At 41.8% G+C, this 25,223-nt stretch overlaps 1 long non-coding RNA gene across 1 annotated transcript in view; it reads left to right on the top strand.

Moving 5' to 3' along the window:
• Positions 1-19,609, top strand: part of LOC136012573 (uncharacterized) — a 59,989-nt gene extending 40,380 nt beyond the window's left edge. Inside the window, exons 2-3 of the long non-coding RNA XR_010611829.1 lie at positions 11,356-11,415; positions 19,295-19,609. This is a non-coding gene — a long non-coding RNA (uncharacterized LOC136012573). The remainder of the gene's footprint in view (positions 1-11,355; positions 11,416-19,294) is intronic.
• The last annotated feature ends 5,614 nt before the right edge of the window (positions 19,610-25,223 follow it).

Genomic DNA, 25,223 nt, shown 5'->3' on the forward strand with positions numbered 1-25,223 from the left:
AGCCTTCTTGCCACAGCGTTCCAAGTACAGAACCACATTTTTTCCCTGATTGCCCATGCATCAGTCATGCCCATGCATCAGGTGCAGAAGAACTGTTGCACTGTATAACAGCTGGAGATAGAACAGCTGGAATGGGCCCTTCTGCATCAGCAGCCCCATGCTATATGTCTGCTCCTATCGTTCTGTCACACAGAAAATGTAACAGGGGTAAGGGAGAAGAAGAGCCAATGCAGTGCTCCCCAACCAGCTACATCAATGCTACCTCCACTTGGGTATCCATACTGGCAGCTTTCTGCTAATTTTCCATTTGTTGCTACCATTAGCACCTAGCACAAGCACAGAGATAGTTGCAAACAACAGAACCGTGAATAGGAATGGAAACAAAGATTTATATCCCTTAACCATTGGGTCAGAACACAAAGCCCGCGTGCTTTATGTTACTACAAAAGTCTACAGTAGAAATATCTTTAGGTCTCTGCTGTTGTTACCAAAAGTGTGACATTTTTGCAAAGTTCCCAAGTACAAATCTTGTGAGACAGCAGTCATCTCTTTGAAACATAAAAACATCTGTCTTCAATTCATATCAAGTAAAGACAGTATATAGTCATGAAGTAGCTGGTGGATTCTTTCGCTCTAAGTATTCTTTCTGTTTGCTTGGGGTTTTTGCTTCCACCTAATTTCCACTAATCTCGTAAATTATGAGATTTCATAGAAAAAAATATTTCTTTTCTCTGTGGAAAATGCACAGACAGCATACTATCGAGTGCTGCACTGCTGATCCAAGTGAGAAATAACAGCTCTCATTCTGCTACTACTGTTTTATTTCAGCAAGATCTAGATATTCCAGATGGAGAGAGGACAATACTACAGTGTGCTGTCTGCATATACAGTGAGCAGCAGCTTCAGTTCTGATAAATTTATTATTCACTCCATGTGAACTTTTAGGTTTGCACGGCCCATTAAGGCCTCAAGTGAGGAAGGCATTTAAACATGTGCTTAAATTCATTCATATTCAGAAAACTAGTTAAGCACATGCTTAATTTTAATGATGGAGCCTGTTCTGAGGCTTATAAAGCTGAATTGACATTGAACTGGACAACGCTCCCTTTCTTTTTCTTTAAAAATAATAACCTAGGAAGTTATATTCATGAGCCCATGTTAGTGCAAAGCAAGGCTTTTCAATTTCCATGTACAATTATTAGGAACTGAAATAGTGAGGATTTTTTGCAATAACTTAAACTTACCCAGTAAGCTAATACGCAGGGATGCAAAGGTGTTAATTCACAAAAGCTAACTTTCGCCTAGTGAAACTGGGCAATTCAGAATGACAGAACAAGGCTTCTGCCTCTTCACTGACTGTAGAGGCAGCCTAGGAAGAATGACTAGTGTCAAGCTAGCAGTCATTCTGTACTTGTGCAACCAGACCAAGATTTCAACAGTCTTCCACAGTAGACAGTATAAAAGTACAAAGTAAATTAGCTAATGTTGCATTTCACATGCTCACTTCAATACATTTTCATTTGCAGCTTTAATCGTTCCATTAACAGTGCCATAGATGCCTTTGTTTTCTAAGCATTGCTATCATAAGACCAACCAAAGCTATAAAGTTATTTCACACTGAGATATGTATGATGCCTATTGATGACAAAATTAATGGTTTCTGAAGAACCAGTGCTGCAACCTTATTATTAGTTCACTAATTGCTCATCCAATTTGGACTGGGTATGACATTTCATAATATATTCCATTTCACCCTCTTCACCACACTATGCAGGGCAGATAAGAATTTTGAAAGCTTTAAGGAGGTCTTTCTATTCACAAGAGCAAAGGCGATGTGTAGGCATTCTTTAATGATGTAGGTCTGAATCAGCATAAAAGTGTTAGAAATGAAGCAGCAGCATATTAAAAAGGAAGTTTAGAGAGATTTTAGCAAATCTGTCACTGGTATTTGAAAATGCAGGAAAGTACACAGCAACCACAAAATTTAAACAAGGAGACAAATACTTCAGCTTAACCTTGCAAGTAATGGGAATAGCAGGCAGAGTCTGGCCCATCCCTGAAGGACTCATTTTGACCTATAGTAACTGCTTAATCTACTGAGTTCAGTTTAACACCATTTACAAAAAAGAGTACATGTTTAGCAAATGAACAGACATAAAAACACCTCAAATCTTGTGCTCAGCTTGTACTACTCAAGGTGGCTGCTAGAGCAACACGGGCCCGGGGCACATGACAAGTGGTAGAACAGGAAAATAAAGAGACCAGCAGTATAATTACAGATACTAAAAGTACACTTCTGAAAAGAATTATGTGTTCCTTTCATAAATGTACAGATTGGGGAAAAGGTAATGATTTCTTTAACAGCAGTGCATTTTTTCAGGAGATAATTATAACAAAAATGACTGCCTATGGCAGGGGGGGAACTAGATGATCTTTAAGATCCCTTCAACCCAAACCAGTCTATGATTCTATGTCTTTTTCTGGCACCATTTGTGACTGAAATTCGATAGCATGCAGGTGTGCAATTATTAGAGATGGGAGGAAGTCACATCCTTACCTTTTCCTTCACCTTGCCTCTTTGCTAACTTTCCATCCTACCCATGTTCTCTCTCCTTCCCCAACCACCAAGAACATTGATCCCAACCGACATGTGTATCTGACTCTCCTTACAAATGTTGCATTTACCTGGCAGCAGAAACTTGTGCTGGCAACCAGCTTGAGCCCATGCGTGCACTGTGGTGTACAATCCCCACCTGTTTTGCAGCGTGCAAGATTCTGCAGGGTTTGCAATGTGGCAATTATTCTCAGGGAAATGGGAGAGATCTCACATTTCCCTTTGTGAGAAAATAGTTACAGTATCTGCTGGGTCACACAAAGAAAGAAAATGTGTTGCAGAAATTAACCCAAGATGCACTGAACAAGGAAAGAAAGAGAAGGTCCCTCACTTCCAAGATATTTATCGAATGTCAGCTTGTTCCAAATTATATAAAACACTGAAACAGTCCAGGGAGCAACTCTCGTTTTCTGGTCTGCTGGGCGACTGCCCAGCCACAAGGCTGTCGTGTGAAAAGTGGGCCCTCCTCCTCCTTTGGCTGTGTTTTAAAAGAAAACAGCTATCGCATAATATCCTCTGCATGTCCTCCAAAAACCTTCACAATCAGCCCTCATTTGGAGGAAGGTTTTGTTTCTAGGTCCCAGCTGATGTAAGCTTTGCTGTGAGTCACTGAGGAATGGAGCAGTTCTTCATATACCTCCCAGGGGCATGAGAAAGTTGCATGTGGGAAACTCCAAAATTAGGATGCTAGTCAGTCGGGGGTGTTCCAGGGTTGCAGCAGTGGCTTTGGATCCTGTTCTGAGCCTGCGTGTAGGCAGGAGTCGTGTTACGGAGCTCTCCTCATCATTTCTCACTGCAGAATCATTCAGCCTTTGCCACAAAATCTCACCTTTTTTCTTTTTTTCTTTTATATGTATCTGAAAGTGTCTTAAAAAACATATACGTTCAATCTCTTCTGAGTCATCAAAGAGCCTAAAACAACACTTCTGAGAGCCTGGGGACAGACTTAACACTGCACCACCAAGAAATCTGACATCTTGTTAAGGTACTACATGAGATAGTGTTTTACTGCAGATTTAATTATTTTGCTTCTATCAGAAGTCTATATGTATTTTTAGGCCACATTTCTTAGACTGGATATAGCTCTGCATTTTTCCTTGCAAGAGAGGAATTCATTGGCTGCAGTGGGATCAGGAGAACAACAGCTGTATTAGTCTAGAAAAAAAGGTGAGAACACAGAAAGAAATGGCTTTCTACTAACCATATTTGCCTGTCAATGAGAGAAATGATAGCATAAAGTACGGTGATGAAATTCTTTGTGTAAGGATACAAAGCCTGACAAAGCAGAGGAGAAAATACTCCTTAGCGTCTGCTGTGACTGCAGAAAGTGAGAACAAAGGAAAATCCTGTATAACCTTTCCCATTACCCTGTGTGCCCATACCTATACAACACTTGGATGCTATTACAGCTCTTTCTTCACCGCACACAGGCTTTGTTCCTTTGATCTTGGTGGACTTCTGTTCTTTGGACAAATTCTTCCTTGGGTGACAAACTGTTCATGTATTTCTGAGGAAAAGATTTTATGCATGCCACTTGAGAGCAGCTACTAAACAATGGTTACAACCTGAAATGGAGAGTTTGATCCTGATAAAGGCATCAGTTGGAAAAATTACCTTAAAGATAGATCCAGGGACGGGTAGGGATTAGATCTGCAGGCAGTTGAAAAATGCATAGGTGACATGGACTGCTATTAAACTGCGCTGGTGTTCATCTTGTCCAAGGTCAGGATGGAGGAATCAGCACAATATTTATGCATTCTGGTTTGTAATTAGAAACCACGGATGAAGTAATGAAAAGCTTTCCAGACCATTCACTTACCATATTATTGGGTGGGTTCTTTTAATGGGTTCTTAAAATTAATTTTGCTTAAGTGACTAACTAGACAGTCACTATTCAGCTTGGGAAGTGCAAACATGCTGGGGTAACCAAAACAGAAAGAGAATTTACTTTAATATTAGTGGGAGAGTTCATCCTAGAGAGAAAAGGTTAATTTGCTCTTCAGGGAGTTTATGATGGGAGTGCTTGTGACTAGGGTGATAATTTATAGCTAAATCATATGTTTAAAAGCAAAATTGGTTACAGAAAAAACTAGGGACAGCATTTACAGTATTATGCAACAAAACTGTCAATAATATTCTCTGTGCTTTCTTATTCACTCAAGCACAAGGATTTGAGGGAAGTGCAGCATGATAGCACTGTTAGTTGTGATTCTTCTCTTTTCTCTACACAGCAGATATCTTAGCAGATGCAGAACAAGGGACACTATCCCACCCAGCTTTAATGCTGCTCATTGTGATAGTCTAAGAGCCCTTCTTAAATATGCATGGCTTTTGTTGACTTACCCACAAGAGTGCTGCATGCAGGTACTGACTTTTCATCTGATTACTATCTTGAGATTTGTGACTTTTCAGACATGCAAGTGATACATGCCTGAGATAGTGACTTGACTTAGATAAAATCATTGTGAATATGGGTTGATTTTGTGTGTGCATGTGTCTTTTATTTTAGCCAAGAAGAAACTGTGATATTGGGCAACTCTGTATGATACAGGTTTTTTTCTTTTATACATCTCAGTTAAGTAGCTGAAATTTCAGCTAGCCACCTTCAAGGTTAGGTAGTAATAACATTGGTAACTATGTTACTGGGTTAAGAAGTGCCACAATGAATGTGACTTGATGGAAGCCACTTAGAAAGAGATGTTAACATAATAAGGAAAGGCTTGCAATGGCATTGTACTGGTGTGGGTAAGGACCAGTGGCAACATCTTGCCCATTCTGCCTTTAATGTTTTCTGAAAGGCTAAAAAAACCATGCAAACCTAGACAAGCTCAACAAATACCTGGCAAGGTCTGCCCTTTGGAATTCTTGAAATAGAAATATCTAACTCATCACCTTAAGAACTGTGATTTTTGCTATGCCTGCCATAGTTTGGATGGTGGTGGAGTGAGAAGCTCAAATCAGACTGACATCCGGAAGGCCACATTTTAAGATTCCACCCCTTGTTGTGTCTCTGAACGTGCAGATTTCTGTGGGGAAACCTCCAAGAAAAGGAGAGTCACTCAAAATGTCTCATTTTACAGTACCTGTATAATTTAACAAGCAATGGTATTACAGAGGCTTTCTTCTTTCAACAAATTCTTTTAAAAATTTCAAAACTGCAATTTATCTTTCAAAGTTGGATGGGAACTTCCTTCACTGTGAGAAGTGTCATGGCCACAAAGTCAGCAGTGGTGTACATCAGTTGATATCAATGACATTATTTCATGGTCAAACAAACCTATTTGAATCTAAAGTATCTGCTTGCGTTCTACACGTTCTTTATTGTTTCATATTCATCAGCTGTCACTTTCATCAGAAACATATTCAATATTATTTTTTTCAATGTACTGCCCTTTTCCTTTTGCCCGTAGATGCCCAACGGATGTAGACAAACAACTGCAATCACTGTCAATTAAAGTTACCCATACACTTCAGGGCCTCAGTCCTACAAACAGGAGCTGCCCCATTAAACTGAACGAGCCTTATTACATGCAGGAAGTTTCTTAGGTAGAGGAGTGTTGGGATGATCAAGCCCTAATACATCACATTCATTCAGAAGAGCACATATTCCTACATTGCCTAGCTTATCCAAAAGCAAAATGACATACAATGCATCTGTGTCAGTGGGTTTTATTTTGGTTGGTTGTCATCAGAGCATTTTTTTGCAAGATAGAAGTGGATGGGTAGAACAGGATCGTGAAACGCTGAACATCTCAGTCTTAACTGAGCTGATAACTTACAGGAAGAGCAATAGGCAGTACAACAAAGACACACTGGATTTGTCCAGCTCCAGAAGGATATGACTGGCATTTAATCGGAAGGGAAAGCATGGAAAATCTATAACATATGTTTAAACAGCAAGTTTCATTCACAGCTCATACCTGAATCAAATTGCTGGGAACTGGCATGATTGACAGATCATTTTTTTCAAATAGAGAGACCCTGGCACCTCTTCTGTTCCTCCAAATTATCACTATTTTCACTGTGAAGGAGATGGTAAAACTATGCCTGATATAACAGAAGAATTTGAAACAGCTTGTAGCTAAAAATAAAACCAACAACCACTTTTTAGCATTGTGGCAGGACTGAAAGATATTCGAGGAAAAAAAAGTTGAGACAGTACACAACACTGCCAAAGCAGGTTTTCAAAGGATATTTTTGCATTTTATTTTTAGCTTAGTTTTAGTGCAGCAATGTCCATGAGCTTCAGTCATGGACCAGAGTAACACAGAGCAGCAACAACAAAAAGCTTACTTTCAAGTAGTTTGAAATTACACCAGATAACCCTCTTTCTGGTATTAAAAACACATGCACAAAAGGAGCATGTGTTTTTAATACCGAGAGCTAATTCTTGAGGAAAAGGAACTGCTGGCATGCCTGCAGGGCCTTTTTGCAAAGCCTGGCAGTAAAAATTAACTAGGTTTTGAGTAGTTGGTGCTATCCTCCAAAAGAACTTTTCTTTATGCCAATAGCCAGGTTTTGCAGTTTGAGGCTGAACCTTACAAAATATCACAGCTCGTCTCCAGGATAACATCTGCACTTCACAAACTGGAGAAGAAAACTAAATGGTTCTCAATCCAAATCAGCTCTTGACACCTCTGAGGTGGAAAGGCATGTATCAGGAAACGATCTGAGGCTGGCTTGTGCAGGGATGCTTCAGACTAGAACTATTTCAGGCTCATCTTCCAGTACAGAAAGGTCCCTGATGCATCCGAAGCAATGGGGCAAAAAAGAGATTACTCCTACACCCTTGGCTGACATGTACAAAAGTACAGATAGGTATTTTTACAGGCTATAAGAGTTCAAATTGACCAAGAAATAGACAAAATCTGTAATCTTCAGGATGCTATCTGCAGTAAAGCTTATGTATTGCAGATCACAAACTATGTTAAAAATAAGTATCTTCTTCGCTATGGGAAAAGAACAGTTGCACCTTCCACATTTCCAATCTCGCATTTGGGCATGATAAAATCTTAACAACATGCCACTAAATACACCTTTACAACATCCATTCTGCCTCAGCTAGATATATCTGTGAATCCTCCCTTTGCACTGCAGATTAAACTCTCTCCCTGGACAGCGGAGAAGAATTAAAGTATGACTTGATAGTTTCTCTGTTTGACAATAATATTGTCTGTTGGTTTGTGCTGTATCCAAGATACTGTTCTCTGATCCATGCTCAGAAGACAGATATTGATGGTGTTAGCTGATTAGCATCTGTATACTGTTTAGCATTTCTGTCTCAAAACATGCTTTACAAAATGTTGCAGCAGGTGGTTTCTAGGCTGTGCAGTGATTCTCAATACAAATACTTCCCTGCATCACCCAGCAAATGCCTTGAAACGTTTCTCTGTCTTAAACAAAGAGCAGTGCTGTTGAGTATGGCCAGCAGACTCCAACCTTTTGATTGAGACATGGCTTGTAACCTGTATGGTCGTATGGGAAGCTTGTCTGGCTGTTCCCATCCTCTATTACAGGACAGGATATCAGCCAGTCAAAACACAAACACTTCTATACCTCAAATGCATCCAGTAATTTTGGGTGAGCACTTGGGCAGGTAACAATATAGGGAAGGAACTTGCTGTTACCTGCTATAAAGACACAGGTGTTCCTTAAACATAACCCTATTCTCATCTGTCACACAATTGGAACATTCAGATTTTAGCCAAGCAGTATATGCATGTCAGGTTAGGTGAGAAGGAAGAGACTGTGAGTGTCCCTCAGGAAAAAGAACAGAGGACAGCAGGACACAGGGTTACTCCTTCTAGATGCAGCCTGCTCCCTGCCCTAAAGATGCCTTTAAGAAAATGTTTGCTCACACATTGTTGATTTAATAAAACAGTACTTCAGACCTTTCATTCATTTAAGCTTTCCCCCAAAAGTCCCAGTAAAGCCTTTAAACAGAGAGTGTTGACAGTAAGTGAAAGAGCAGGCAACTGTGATGCTTCTCACAGGAACCATCATTCATCTTCAGAGCTTGCATGGAGAGAGGGTGGATGCAAAACCGGGGAAAACAAGCAGTTTCTGGGAGAAGACCACAGTTTGCTTGAGTTTAACATCCATTAACTTTCATATTGTAACCAGATGGTCCAATCCCAAATACAGGGGAGTGTGTCTGTTATCAGAATTAGGAATAGGATTTCTGTGCAAAAAGCAAAATTCACTCTTCCTGTGAAAAGCTGTGGAGAAGGAAACCAGTGATACCATCCCTCAGAAACTTCCTCTCCTCAACCAGTCCATGGAAAAAGGACAGACATTTCAGGAAATTGTGCTTAGCCAACAGTTCAACTCCTTGTAACCCCCCAGAGATGAAGCTGTAAGTCACCCAGAGATACATATCTCTAGACTGGCTCTGTGGAAGCTGAGTACGGAAAGCATCATCACAAGCTGCACGGGTCCTACATTGACCACAGGACAGCTGGGGAGAGATTTGGGCACTGCTAAGCCCCCAGAACCTTACCATCCCTCAGCTCCCTGCCATCAGAGACACCCAGGGCAAAAGGTGAGAGAGGAGACAGCTCTAACATTTTTAGTTTATGATCAAGGTCATAGAATCATAGAATTGTTTAGATTGGAAAGATGTCCTGTTCCAGTTTCGGGTCAGGGAGCACAAGCCTGCCATTCCATACAGATGGCATCTGTGTGGAAGAAGGAGTGAAAGGAGGACAAATCAGCCAAGAAAGTGTGTGGTGGTGGCACAAGGATGATGAAGTACAGTTCTGGTTGCTTAAGAATAGTGTATGTTCTAGTAGGTATAACAATGAATTGAGGCTGTTACGGAAATGCGTAAGTTCTCCTTTTTTTACTTCATTTTTTTTTATTTTCATTAACATCTGCTGACTTGGGAGTCATTTCTGTACACACTTCCAAATTTCATAAAGTGATTTATAGGCCACTGGAAATTATTTTAGATATTCAGGTCCATGTTTCAACAAACTTCAAGCTGATGGCTGAACTATAACTTTGGAATCCAATTTAAATTGGCCGTTTTAGCACAAAGCTACACATATTTTTTTATTGCAAATTGATAGAGGAGACATTCTCTGTTATAAAACAAATTGTACTTTGTTTATCTAGCATTTAAATATCCAGCATGCTAAAGCAATACGAAAAAAACAAGAGCTGGAGTAACAAATAAGACAAATTCCAACTCCGTTTGCCATTTTCTTCCAGCATGATGATTTTCAACCTTTTTTTTCTCCATTTTCAAATACCTCTTATCCTTCCATTGCAAACTGCTCCCATTTGAATTCATCTTTCTTAGATATGGCTGATTAAAACTGGAGACAGTATTGCAGATAAGGTCTCAGCAGTACCTTGTAAAATGGCATGAACTCTCCCTCATCTCCACTGGAAATACCCTGTCAGATGCACATTTGGATTGCTGCAGCTCTGGTGGCTCTCAGTTGTCCCATGGCCAACACACCCAGATCCTTTTCAGCATCAGTCAGCCCTAGCTAATGAGCTCCCAGCATAAAGCAAAAAAAGTGCTAATAGCCCCCAAGCCCAGGGTCGTTTACATTCTGTACTATAAAATTTAATTCCACTTCTATTATTTTTCCCCCTTAGGTCATGCAGTTCTCCCCCTATGACAGCCTGATGCTCTTTACACTGGTGCCTCCTCATGGTGTCATCAGCAAATTTCATTTGTGCCCTCTGTATTACACTGCATCATTTGCATGCCAACACTACTAACATGCATATTAAGCAATATCACATTGCTCTGAAATCACCCATGAAACTACAGTGAGCCCATTCTTTTAACAAGGGCACAGACATACAGCTAGAGAAGTGCTAAGCCAAATACAGGCTATAAGACTCTCCCTTCCTCCAGCCAGCTCCATCTACTTGAAGGACCTCACACCACACAGCTACTTTGGAGGCACACAACAAGAGGGTTTCATACAGTGCAGCCCACTATATGGATATGCCAGGCGGGAGCTAAAGCATTCAGGAGAAAAGCCATAGGATGTGGCTGTATGCTGCTGGGGTGAGCACAGGCCTCCCTGGTACACCAGGGCTGCTGATGTCTCCTGAGCCCAGGGGCCCACAACATACCTTCACATGCAGCTGCCACCAGGACAACATCCCCACTACCGAGGCCCCCCAGCAGCATCAACCCCACCAGGCTGCCAAGAGCAGGGAAAACCCACAGCAGCCACAGGACATAAAAGAGTAGAAAGAGAAAAGAATAGAGGCAGGGCATAGGCCCTTCAGGTGGTGAATACAACAGATGTCTGCAAATTCCATTTTGATAATCTTCAGCTGACCCTAAATTCCCGTGTGCAGGTGTCACATCTTTGTCCTCCATCTCTCTCCCTGGTCATGTAATACACACACTTTTATTTGAAAAAAAGCCCAAGTAAGAGAAACTCTATGGCCTTGACTTTTATTCTCAGCACCCCATGCAGGTTTTCTGAAAAGAACTGTTATAAAGATTTTTCAAAGAAATTGGGGTCACCTGCTGCAGTGAACTGAACATAATTGGGAAGTACTGTAGATATCCTCTGTTTGGAAATGTATTGCGTGTGGAAGATGGCTAGTTCAGTTTTGTATGAGTCTCTGGCTTCACATGCTATTTTTAAGAGCTGTAAATGAAGCAGGTCCTGCCCCCCTCCCTCCCTCCACTTTCTCCTCCTACTCACTGATTCCTCAAATTAAATTGGGTACAAATACTGTAACAAATAATTTTCTCTCCACAGCATAAAAAGATAGGCACAGACAGAAGTTCAGACACATACAGCATGTAACATCTTTACAAGGTAAGATGCACAGTGTGGCTCTCTGTCACAGGGTTTGCCTTTAAAAATTGTAGCCAGCAGCTTAGCATGTTTATCATTCTGTGAGAGAGATACTCTTACCACTTCCTATGACAAGAGATGGCTGTGATAAAAGATTGCTTTTATGTTTATCAGAACCTTTTAATTACCCACAGCATGTGCCCCTTGAGGATCTGAACCGCAGTCCTTAGAAGCATTTGCATTAAGAAAGAAAGATGTCACTATCATTTGAAATTATGTTCTCAGAGTTACACGTTAAAACAGATGCATCTCCTTCAGTCCAGATTTAACAAGGGAACAGAGAGGTTGCTGGCTTCCCCAGCTTCCTTTGTCCTTGCAGAAGAGAGGAGCTAGAAAACAGTATTGCTTCCCTGTTGGCTGTTGCTGTTTTCTGCTTTTTGCACTACTGAGGTGAGTAGAGTAGCCCTGGCTGCTTCATTCGTTTTGCTTGAACCAGGAGACTGACAACAGCGCAAGCAGACTCCCTGTCTCCCCAGACTTTCATGAATGCCAGACCCAGGACTGTCTGCAGAAGCTGACAGTTACAACTTGCTGATTCAGCCCAAGCTCAAGGTGTTTTAAATTGCTCCAGATATTGACAGTTTTATAGAGACAGATGCTATCTAGAAATGGGATGCCTCAAACTCTCAGTTGGCTCATCACCTGTACCCAGGCAGAGTTCCATACTCTCCAGCAAATCATTGACATAAATATCTACACCCATCTGCCCGGCCTGTCTTTCGTAAAGAGCCTATAGCCTTCCATTCCAACACTCCAGTCATGGAAGCCATCCCATCATGTTCCCTTATGCCAATGATATCCTATCTCTGTAGATGTGCACACATCTCTACTTTCTCTTGTTTATTCCCCATACTGTGGGTGTTTCTGTAGAGACATCTGAGCCACACCCCAAATAAAGCAGACTCATTGGCTAGAGCTCTGAATCACTGTAAGCATTCATCACAGGTGCTGGCATCCAACTGATACGGTTTGAATGGACCAGTGCCCCCCTCCCACAACACATCTAGTTTAAAGCTGCCTTCACCAGCCTGGTAACAAATCTCTGACCAAAGCAGCTCTTCCCCTTCTTTGACAAACAGGCATCACCAGTGTCCAGTAGACCTAGCTTCCCAAAGCAAGTCCTGTGGTCTAAGTAACCAAAACCCTGACTAAGTCACCACTGTTCTATTAATCTGCCAAATTCACCTGGCCTTTCCAAGGTCCTTCCCTTTGACACGGAGGATCAATTATAAAACTATCTGACCCCCAGAGCCCCTAACCACCTTTCCCAAGGCTTTGTAGTTCTCCCTAATGCTTCCCAGACTGCTGCTGTTTATATTACTGGCACACTCATGGACCACTAGGAGTGGGTAATAGTCAGTAGGACTTACAAGACCAGGCAGCCTCTCAGCAATATCCCTCATCCGAAGCCCTGGTAGGCAACACATCTCCCTCAAGAGCATGTCAAGCCAACAGATAGGTGCCCCTGTACCTTTCAAAGTCAAGTCTCCTACTACTATCAACCGTCATATTTTCTTGGGTATTATTTTCTTGGTAGTTGTCTTCTGTATTGGTACAGCAATTGGTTGTTCCTCCATTAGCTCCCTGCAGACCTGCAAAGCCATTCTGGGTGGGCTTTGGAGGAAGACCCTTTCTTTTCTTTGTCATCTTCCTCCTCTTTTTGTTGTTTTATATTTTGTGGCAAGTTCCTACTCCCCTGGATTAATCATAGAATCATAGAATCATAGAATAGTTAGGGTTGGAAAGGACCTCAAGATCATCTAGTTCCAACCCCCCTGCCATGGGCAGGGACACCTCTCACTAAACCATCCAACACAAGGCTTCATCCAACCTGGCCTTGAACACCGCCAGTGATGGAGCACTCACAACCTCCCTGGGCAACCCATTCCAGTGTCTCACCACCCTAACAGGAAAGAATTTCCTCCTTATATCCAATCTAAACTTCCCCTGTTTAAGTTTTAACCTGTTACCCCTTGTCCTGTCACTACAGTCCCTGACAAAGAGTCCCTCCCCAGCATCCCTATAGGCCCCCTTCAGATACTGGAAGGCTGCTATGAGGTCTCCACGCAGCCTTCTCTTCTCCAGGCTGAAAAGCCCCAACTTCCTCAGCCTGTCTTCATACGGGAGGTGCTCCAGTCCCCTGATCATCCTCGTGGCCCTCCTCTGGACTTGTTCCAGCAGTTCCATGTCCTTTTTATGTTGAGGACACCAGAAATGCACACAATACTCCAGGTGAGGTCTCACAAGAGCAGAGTAGAGGGGCAGGATCACCTCTTTCGACTTGCTGGTCACGCTCCTTTTGATGCAGCCCAGGATACGGTTGGCTTTCTGGGCTGTGAGCTCACACTGCCGGCTCATGTTCATTTTCTCATTGACCAGTACCCCCAAGTCCTTCTCCGCAGGGCCGCTCTGAATCTCTTCTTTGCCCAGTCTGTAGCCGTGCCTGGGATTGCTCTGACCCAGGTGTAGGACCTTGCACTTGTTGTGGTTGAACTTCATAAGGTTGGCATCAGCCCACCTTATGAATTAATGCCCTCCTTCATCCTGTCTGTGCTACGCATAACACTTGCAGCCTCTACACAGTGGCCTGCAGGTTCGCTCTCCCACCTTCCCTAATATCCCTCAGTCTCTTGTCTGTGTCCCGCTGCTCAGCCCCCTGCTGCAGAAGGTCCTCCATCAGGGCACACCGTGTACAGCCAGGTCCACTGCTCACCCCGCCTCCAGAGGCATGTTGAGGCACTTGCTGAAATCCGAGGTCTGTACTGCAGCCTCCTTTTCCACCAGCGTCGTCTGGTAGGCGACACTCATCACCGCCAGGGCAGCCAGTGCTGACCTCCCAGACCAGGACCCAGGCCCGAGGCAGGTGTTCACCATCGTGCTCACCTGCGCGCTCATCTGCCAGCTCGCGCTGCCTGCTCCAAGCACCGCGCCACGCACTGACAGATGGACCGAGCTCCCTGGGCTGTGTTTTATCCACTTAGAGGCGGACCCTCCTGGAGCCGACCCCTGTGAGCCTTGCCCGGCTCCTGGGCAAGGTCCTGTCAAGTCCCCTCCGCGGCTCTGGTGGTTCAGGAGATGTGATTTTCCCACTTTCCAGTGCTGAAGGTGTCCTCTCCAGAGCTATTCACCTAGGCAATAGCTCTTCCTCGAATTCTTGTAATTTTATCTTCCTTCTATCAGAGTTCTCGAGACCATTTCCCCACTTGGCCCAAGCAGTCAAGCGAAAGAAGCAGGGTCTTACTGTCTGTTTCATCCAGGAGAATTTGATGAGGACACCAGATAACTTGTGCTCCTTCTCAAGAGTAGTTGAAGTCTTCCTTTTTACCACTTCACAAGAAATTCAAAACCACATACTCCTTGCATTGCTATCAGAACTGAATCTCCTTTCTGAAAGGGTCTCCCAGGGCCCTTCCTTGGGCTAGACCTTTCCTTGAGTTGCGCTAGAACAATCATTGCTGTCTGCCTATAGTGTGTCCTTGTGTGTCATCTACACATTCCAGCTCAATATAGTGTTGAAAGTCTTGTTCTGACCAGTGGGGTTCCAAATGCACACATCTTTGCATCAAACAGAGAGAAGGACTATTTTCTGGGGTTTGGAGATGACACTGTCTGATTTCAGGAGCTCTAGAGCTTCTTGCAGCCAACCTGAAAGGCTATGATTTTTCCCAACAGTTTGACTCAACCTGGAGCAACATCCTAGGCTCATCTGCCCAAAGCCGTATAGAAAGAGAATAACAATCCCTGGCACTGTAACATGACTCTTTTCCATACTGCAGCCAGCTTGCAACACATGCTTTTAGCAATTTTGCTACCTACTCTACTTTTCCAAAATAACTCTGGATCTAATCCATTTATTTGTTATTTTCCTGAGGAATAACTGAACAATTCAACACAAAGGCTTTTGCTGAAATCCTATGCCACTCATTGCAAAAGTCTTCTTAGGAAAAAGCTATTCCTTTGCTTCTTCTCATACATACTGTGTATGCTTTCACCATCTATTTGCCCTTCAGTGGTTGGCATCGGTTACTGTATCAGCCCTGTAAAATACAGGTGGAACTACAGCAGATGGTGGCATATCCCTACAAGCTTAATCTAACAGAAGTAATACTAAGGGCACCTTCTTCAGGCACAGAAGATTTTTCTGAAGGAGTAGAATATGAAAATGTCCATATGCCAAATGTTACGCATCCAGCAATAACATGGCTGCCCTGATAATGACAATGGTTTGAATATTTTTTACTTGAATAGATCTGTGTGCATTACTGATATCTACAGTGTTGCTTGGTAACTATTTTCTGATGCCAGGAGACAGAAAAACACTTTTTCAAAACTAATTCCAGTTCTGATGTTAAGTTCTGCTTTTGGATGGTTTCAATCTGTCCTTTGTATTGCTCTCCAGCTACAGCAAAATCCTTGGTAGCATTCTGTCCTGGGTTCAGCAGTAGCAGTCATTTTTTCTCCTTCTTAGTAGCTGGTTCAGTGCTGTGTTTTTGACTTTTGGCCTGGGAACAGTGCTGATAACACCAACATTTTTAGTTACTGCTCAAATGTTTGGTCTGACCAAGTACTTTCTGAGCCTCATGCTCTGCCAGGGAGGAGGGGAAGCCAGAAGGAAGCAGAGACAGGACACCTGACCCAAACTGACCAAAGTATTCCATACCACAGCACATCATGCCCAGGATGTAACTGAGAGTTACCCGGAAGGGCTAGTTCACTGCAGGGTTGGACTAGGTATCAGGCAGGGTAGGGCGAGTTATCGGTCAGCGAATGGTGAGGTGTTATATTCTCTTCCCTTGTTATTTCCTTTATCATTATTATTATTGGTGGTAGCAGTAATGATTTTGTTATACCTTAGTTACTGGACTGTTCTTATCTCAACCTGTGGGAGTTACATTCTCTCGGTTCTCCTCCCCATCCTTCTGGGAGCAGGGGGAAAGCAAGAAGGGGGGAGTGAGAGAGAAACTGTGTGGCTGACTTGACGACAAGACTTAAACCACAACACATTCCTATATGGCATGAGCAACTCTTATTTTCTTTCCTTTCCTAGAAGATGCTAAGTGATTTTACAAGTAAATATTTTACACTCCTTCCTTGGAAATACATTGATGTTGTAAAAAGAGTCAGTGAAACCATAAAGTGAGAATGCAGGTGATCTAAGACACCCATTGCCAAATTCATAATGCGTTTAATAATGTAAGCAGAAAGCAATTCTAAATTATCAGTGGCTGAAAATAAAATTACCACATGAAGTAGAGAAGCAAAAGATATTCAAGCATTGCTTAGAACAGAGGTGAATATGTTTAAATATTAGTTACACTTCCATGTATACATTTTGTTGGTAGTGTATTCACTTGTTTTCCAGAAGCTCCAATATATGGTCATGAAGATAAAGGAATAGAACAATAATAATATTAATAACAATAATAACAAATGTAACACTGTTGATGGCATCATTATTCAGTAATGAATAAAAAGTCGCAATGCTCTACTAAATTACCTGTTAAAATTTAGCTCAGACAATAAAAAGGATAATTAAAAAGAGGAAGGAACAAAACCCTGCTGTGCTGTAGTTTTGAAAGTCTATCTGCTTATTTCCTCACAGGTTGCATATTTCTGTTAGAAAGCCATTTTTTTTCCAATTTTATAAGGATTAACAAGTTCACTTCTGCCTTCTTTCTGTGCTAACATCTACAGTGCTGCAGAAGGCGGTAGGATGCTTGTAAATGCCATGGTTTTGTTGATTTGTGGATACTTCTATGACTAAAGAAATGTAGCAGTTTTGTAAGACAGCCCCTAAAGTCTTTTTGCTCTCTGACAATGCCAGATTGTGCAGGAAGCTGCCTAGGGAGCTGTGTTCGAAAATAAAATTCCCATCTCCCCAAATATATGCACAGTGACTTTCTGAAACATGACTGGTTTTCACAAGTATCCACTGCTGGTTCATTTGCTTTCTAAATACCCTCTTTTGACTGAACTCATCAAATTGGCAGCTCAAAACTGCAAGTGTAGATCAGAAGAAAGCATATAGCATTTTTTTAACACCTATCAGTATTAGCAAAATTTTAGCTGGTAAGTGGGTGATTACATCATTTCTATTCCATAACTCTTACAAAAGAAGATGAAGTCTTAAAACCACTTTAGAACACCCTTATCCTGGATTCGAAGGAACAACAAAGTCTACACAGTAGATGATAGAGAAGTTTTGATTTCTACAGAAGTCCACAGACACTGAATGTATTTCCTCACAAAAAATCTTCTCAAATTATGGCAGATGAATCTCTCTTCTTATGTTTTAAAAGAAGAAATGGACGATTTGTGCTGTGGGCCAAGCCCTAATATTGTCCCCAGGGCCCACCTGTGTCCTAGGTGCTACCTTCCTTCAGGATTATGAAGGGCAGGTCCTGCTTGACCAACCCAATCTCCTTCTATGACAAGGTGCGTTTGTGTGGTTGATGAGGAAAAGGCTGTAGACATTGTCTGTCTGGACTTTAGTAAATCATTTGACACTCTCTCCCACAGCACTCTCCTCGAGAAACTGGCTGCCTATGGCCTGAATAGGTGTATTCTTCACTGGGTTAAAAGCTAGCTGTCTGGCAGAGTGGTAGTAAATGGTGTCACACCTAGCTGATGACTGGTCACTATAGTGGTGCCCCTCAGGGCTCAGTATTAGGGCCAATGTTGTTCAGTTATCAGTGATCTGGATGAGGGGATTGAGTGCATCCTCAGTAAATTTGAGGACGGCACCAAGTTGGCTGGGAATGTTGATCTGCTGGAGGGTGGGAAGCTCTTCAAATGGATATGGACAGGCTGTATCCAGGGGCTGTGGCCAGTGGGATGAGGTTCAACAAGGTAAAGTGCCAGGTCCTACATTTGGGTCCCAACAACCCCTTTCTACGGTTTTGGGCAGAGTGCCTAGAAAGCTGCTTGGTGGAAAAGGACTAGTGCTGATTGATGGCCACCCATGATGAGCAGCTTGTGCCCAGGCAGCCAAGGCCAACAGCAGCCAAGGCCAACAGCATCCTGGCCTGTATCAGCAATAGTGTGTCCAGCAGAACCAGGTCAGTGAGTGTCCCCCTGCGCTGGGCACTGGTGAGGCTGCACCTCGAATCCTGTGCTCATCTCTGAGCCCTTCACTACAAGATAGACATTGAGGTTCTGGAGCAGGGCCAGAGAAGGGCTGCAAAGCTGGTGCAGGGCCTGGAGCACATGTGGGATGAGGAACGGCTGAAGCGACTTTGGGGGGTTTAGTCTGAAGAAGAGAAGGCTTGGGGTGGACCTTACCACTCTCTACAATTACCTGAAAGAGGATGGAGAGAGGAGGTGGCTGGTCTCTTCTTTCAAGTAACAAGTGATATGACAAGAGATAACAGCCCCAAGCTGCACCAGAAGAGTTTTAGATTGGATATTAAGAACAATTATAATTAGGAACAATTTCTTCTCTGAAAGGGTGCTCAGGCATTGGAAGAGGCTTCCCAGGAAAGTGGTGGAGCCACGTCCCTGGAAGTGTTCAAAACCGTGTGGATAAGGCCCTCAGTGACATGGTTTAGTGGTGGACTTGGCAGTCAGTCCTGAGGTAAAGGCTGGAAGGATGATCTGAAGGGTGTTTTCCGACCTAGCTCATTCTATGATTCCTAGGGAGGGTCTAGAGCCTCCAGCACTGGAATTCTTCAAAAAGCAGGTTAGGCAGAGCTATCTGGAGTGAAACAGGCAAGTGTAGCTAAGCTTGCTGTAGGGCAAGGGAACAGTCACCTCAGGAGGTCTCACTCCCATCATTAGATTTCTAGTATTATTAATAACATTCAATACTAACTGTAGTAATGGTCTTGTCCTTTTTCTGCAGGCACTGGAATTACTTAAGTCAAGACCAGATATCTTTCAGAAGGAATGTTGTGCTTCAAATATGCTGGGCTGCAAGGAGAGATGAGTGGGGAGACTGGTGCTGTGTACTACAGAAGATGCCAAGACTGATGGCTACAATCATCCCCAACAGTTCTAAATTCATGGACATCACAGCATTTGTTCCTTCACTGTATAAGTAATAACATAATGGGGGCAAATTCTGCACTCCGCCTTCCTCTCACCCAGAAATACATCATCTGTGATTCTTCATATTGGTGGTTCATTCAGTAGCATGGGAAATTAGGCAGAGAAAAAGGACAGGATGTAGTCTTCATGGTACTACCATCCTCAAATACTCAAAAATTATGAACTCCATGAAAATAAGCAATGGTTGAAAACAAAATGTTGAGTTGTTTTAGTTTTGCCTTTTTTTTGGGGGGGGGGGGGGGGGAGGGGGAGGTGTGGTGTTGCGGTAGTGGTGAAATTTTTGGGTTCCCATCAACTTTTTTATCAAAACCATGAAGTTTTCCTGTCATCGTATGTCTCAGTCTGGTGGAGCTTTTCTAATAGCAGTGTCCTAGAGTGAGAAATGCTGCTGACAAGTGAAAAAATAAATTCTCTTCTTACAGAGCATAAAAAGGCCCATTGTTGGGTGGTTTGGCATTTCATGGATGTGACATGCTAAGAACTAAAAAACTCCTCCTAGGCTCTAGGGATTTAAAATCTTAAGACATCAAGCCATGCAGAACCAGAAATTGCTGTTGCTGTTACTTCGGTGATCTTTTACAATTTGACGTTTTCCTCATGTGTTTTGATGCTTTTGATCACTAATATTGCACTGTTTATTTCTCTCCTTTTGTTACTGTCAAGGCTAAAATTATATGCGGGGGAGAAACGCACTCAGAAAAGACAGATTCTAGTTTTATTCTCACACCCACACTGCAAAATACAGCATACAATAAATCTGCAAGTGAATCTGGATTCGTGACTTACGTGGGCCATTTCGTATATGCAGTACCTACTTTTTTAAAGGTTTGTCCATATCCTAATCTAACGTCCTGTTAACAGGCTCCAGAAAATTTCTGACATCTCTGGAGCAGGAAACTGCTACTTATACAAAGCTCTAACTGTGCTGAAGATGGGAAATGATGGCAGAAATAAATGTGAGAGTCCTTTGATCCCCCCTTCCTCTCTGCAGCAGTAAATATATTCAGAAAGCACTGTAGATTTATAAATGTTAGCCCTCTGAGTGAAGTCAAACTAATTTACTCTATGAACTTCTCTGACATTATGAAAACTTTACAAAGAGATCATTGCATGTGAAGTATTAAAGTACTATAATTTGAACTTAAAAACTCTACTCACCAGACTTTTAAGTGCCTTTCCGTATATCTTCTGTATTTAGAAGTGTTTTAAGAGTAAGTGGAAAAGCCATAAAGACAGCAAAATGAATTATGCCTCTTGAAGTTTAGGAATAGCACCAACTCTAGTGGTAGACTCAAGCAGCTAGGGAGAAGTGTAAAAGGAGCTTGTTCTGAATGAATCGATGGTGATGAGGGAGCTAACAATGCCACTGGAAATGGCTAACCTGGTTACATGGGGTTGAACATAAATACCCTGTGGGGCTGGTCTTGTCTCTCAGGTGATAAATGCACCATTTGTTCGGGAGAAAAACTATTTGATTGTTGTCAATTCAGGGCTCAGCTAGTTGCAAAGTCGAGAGCCTATGGATATCTGATTGTGAGCACTGGACTGGACCCTTTTCAAGCTGTAAGTTACAGCTCTTCACCATACTGCTCAGCATCATTGCCTGCAGAGATCACCCTACACAGGAGTACAAGCTGCAGTTGCATTTTCAGACCCTTCCCTCTGCTTATGCTTCATGCTGAGAGCTGGAACAAAGGAAAAATCCCAAAATGTGATAAAGCCTGGAGGCTGGATAAGTTCTTCATCACATCTGAGCAGATGATCATGCCTGTCAAGAAAGTAAATAATGAGTAGAAGAGTACTTTTCTGCCTGATGTGAAGCTCTCTTAGCAGTAACCGTAGGTACAACTTCTGTAGCATCTGTTACAGACTAGGAAATCCTTGACACCTTAATTAGTTCAGAACTGCGCTCTGCATCTCTTTGGCTGCAACAGACCCATAAGACCTTTGTTCCACTCTCTATGGTGATTTTGCATAGATTTTAAAATATTGTCCTACATATTGGCTTTTGTCTGAGTGCATGCCTCAGCAGCCATCTGTGACTTCGAGGTAAATGTCATGCATGACATCTACATCTTTCTACTATTTGGCTGGGGACCTGACCTCTCCTGGGTACTGGTCAGATGATGGTTCTCATAATTTTCAAGTCCTAAAGGAAGTAATGTAGTGCAATCCTGAACAGCAATGTATATCTGCTTTATATAGCTAATGAATGTGGCTATCTAAATTTCAGCATCCAGGTTAGAGCTTGCTTAGATATTTTTCTTCACAGCACCATCTAGTGCTTCTTACGCAAGCCACAATTTTCTTTGACCTTGCCTTCTCACACGTAAGTACACAATCACATAGACATTTTAAAGTAAATACAGTCCTTCCCAGAAAAAAGTACTTGAATAAATATTGGGTTTTTTTCCTGGGAAAATAGTGAAACAAAAATAAATCACAGCAATAGATGTGACTTACTGCACTCTAGAAACAATGCTGGTGAAGAAGGAAGCAGGATAAAATAAAACAATAAAATGGAAAGCTGGTTGTTTAAAACTATGCTTGGACTGAGAAAGTGCTTATAGTTAGGTATTTGCTAAAAAGGATTCCCTTGCCTATAATATGCCTTGCCCACTTTTCCTAAACTAGGACAAAGACTTTTGCTTGGCATTGTAAAAACGTGTTTAACTTCATTGAATAATGAATGCTGAAGATAAAGACTGTCTTTGCCAATAGCTCAACTGTGGTGAGTGAAGGTGATAAGATTTGCATGAAAAAGAGTTTGGGAATGAGCTCTGAGACCTTGGTGCTTGACAAGCCCTAGGGCAATGAGTTGGAACGTTGAAGGACAGGGAAGGTAAACAGGCAAGGCTCGGGAGGATGGAGGCCAGAGGATGTGGGGGTTGTGAGAGGGCCTGCAGCAGTGTAATTGGACTATTTACCTGGAGAGTTTTACAGGGGCCAATGAGATTGAACGCTGTATGTATGTGCAGGCTGGGAAAGTACCGAACAAGGGGATAAAAAGTGCTTGGTTGTAATGAGGATTCGAGTCTCTGCATCAACTTGAGTCCCTGTCATGAAATGCCACACTCAACAACCACTATCAATTACAGAGCCAAAGACTCCACAACCTCTCTCCCAAAACTTGATTTGTCTTTTGTTGTGGTAAAAGGTAAAAAAAAAAAAAAAAGTGTTTAAAAAGAAAAAGAAAGGGAAATGGAAAAGGGAAAAGGTGAAAAGAATAAAAGGGAAGAGGGAAAAGAGGGGAAAAGAGAAAAGAGAGAAAGAAAAAGGGAGAGGGAAAGTGAGAAAAGTTGAATACAACCAACCAAGCAAAATGCTTCTTTTATTTTTTAAAATCCTGATTATAAATAAACATTAAACCTTTTCTAATTATCCTGAAAATTGCCAGCAGATGGGAGAGGAAGCAATGAGATCAGCCAGAGGTCTGGACAGGTTTTTTTCACACAATCATCTTGTACTGTTGCAATAAATTTTCAGAGTCTTCTGGAGATGACAGTGGGAACTGCCATCTAAACAAAGAGACCCAGAGAGCTGTAGTGAATACCAGAATACTATTTATTGATAGGATGTAGATATACAAGTATTCTCCCTCCACGACATAATGTCTAGTCTACTTTCATATCCACTGATAGCAAGTTTGTAATTTGACCTTGACAGCTTGTAAATTTTCAGGACAGTGTTCTTGAAAGCAATTCTGGCGGGTTATACATTCAAATCATTGGTTTCATTGTTGGACTTCGTAAGGAAAGGTACATGTTTTAAATAGCTTCTGTGTAAAAATCCCACAGGGTATGCCAAAGGCAAACTAATGACCACTGGTGAAGACACAAATGGAATTGGGTAATATATTGAAACGAGCAGTAAATAGTATTCAGCTTTAACAGCAACTAGTATAGAATAACATGTCTAATTTAATTTATGAACCTAATTTAAAAATGAGAGAGACTTGACGGGAAAACTAGTTGCTATGTTCTTTCTGTATTTTTATTAGCTGCCCGTCAGAAAATGGGATGGACATTATACTGCATGATGTTAATTTGTTCATCTGCTTATGCTGTTGGCATTTCTTGCCTGCTTGTGGCATTTTTGCAAATAATTCTAGCTGTTCTTAATCCTGATTCAAAGAAACTATTGATTTTCTTGTTATAATTTATTATCATTGATCAGCCTACAAATAATACATTTTTGCTTTTGGCATGTTGTACAGCCACAACTAAGGTTACCAACCTTTTTCTATTTCCCTTTGCAGAGAAGAAGTAACTATAGCTCCAGAAGTGAAAATGTTCTTTTTATGTGAGCAGCAATGCCCGTACAAGTTAAATCCCAGTGAAGTCACTGAGATAATTCACGTTCACAAGACTGTGCCACCTGGGACAATGACATTTGTGTTCAGCTCATTTGGCAAATCTCTTTTTCTTCTTTCTTTTATAGTATATAAAGATTTACAAACTGTTTATGTAAATAATTGTGAGAGCTGAGGGTCTGAGCCTGCCTTGATTGTATAAGTATATACTTCTATATATACTTACATGATTCAGTATAAGTACTTGAGAGACAGGAAGGGTTCTTCACAATGAACAAATAAAAAAATCCAGCTTTGTTTTGGGGTATTGAATGCAGACTTTATGAAGTATATTGGAATGGAAAAAAAATAACTATCTTGCTGCTAAGTTTTTTTACGTACAAAATAAAATAAACATTACTAACTTCATTCTGTCTCATTTTCAGCTCTTGTCAGCCTGTGTTGTTTCACTCATACCTTCACTAAATTAAAAATAATTATTATATTGTTGTAAAACACAGCTAAAAGCAGATTTCACTCTGTCAGCAGCTGAGAGACAAAATGTACCATAAACCACATATATATATGCTCTAGAAGATACCTTTAACTAATAAGAAAAATGGTTCCGACCTTCACAAGGAGAATTATATTTATGCTTTTTAATATTCCCTTGTGCTGGTGAGTAGTGTGGCTTTCACTTGACTTATGGGATCAAACTTCTGCAAGAACTCTCCATCCTGCACAAGATCAGACTCCAGTCACTAGGGGAGAAAGGGAGGAGGCTTGGCCTTCTGTGACCCCCAAGGAGTGTTTTAGTTGGGTTTTTTACTTTACAAGAGTGGCCCCTTAACGCTGGGTAATGTGTTGAATCATGGATGTGGTCAAGATGATGCTAACAAAGAAAGTGACTGCAACATAATCTCAGCACTGCCTCATCTAGCCCTGGTGCACTTTTGGCATGAAACATTTTACTCAATGAGGCTCTTTTTGAGTGTGGCTGGATATCTGCAAAGCAAAGCAAGGTAAAATGCAAAGCAATGTCATGGTGTTTCAGGGCTTATGAAAGTTGCTTTTAACTATGCTAACAGCAAAAGGAAGGTTTGCCACAGTCAGAAATGGATGGTCAACATCTTGATGGGTGTCTGGCTTTAACGATAGCAGGATCTATCACAGAAACAGTATTGATTTGCAAGGGTTAATGTGCAGGATCAGAGCTTCCCGACAAAAAGATTAAGGAAATTATTTTATAGTTTACCTGTTCTTGTTTTCCACACAGTGCTTAACAGGAAAAGAAAGATGCCAGTTATTCCCACCCTGAAAACAGGAACTTGTGACATCGAGAGTCTTCTACATTCACAGATTTATACTCTCTGAATAAACTAATCAAGTACAGTGTCTGAGGCAACACTTAAAAACAGAGCTACTTCAAGCT

This window comes from Lathamus discolor, chromosome 4 (assembly GCF_037157495.1).
Source record: "Lathamus discolor isolate bLatDis1 chromosome 4, bLatDis1.hap1, whole genome shotgun sequence".
Lineage (NCBI taxonomy): Eukaryota > Metazoa > Chordata > Aves > Psittaciformes > Psittacidae > Lathamus > Lathamus discolor.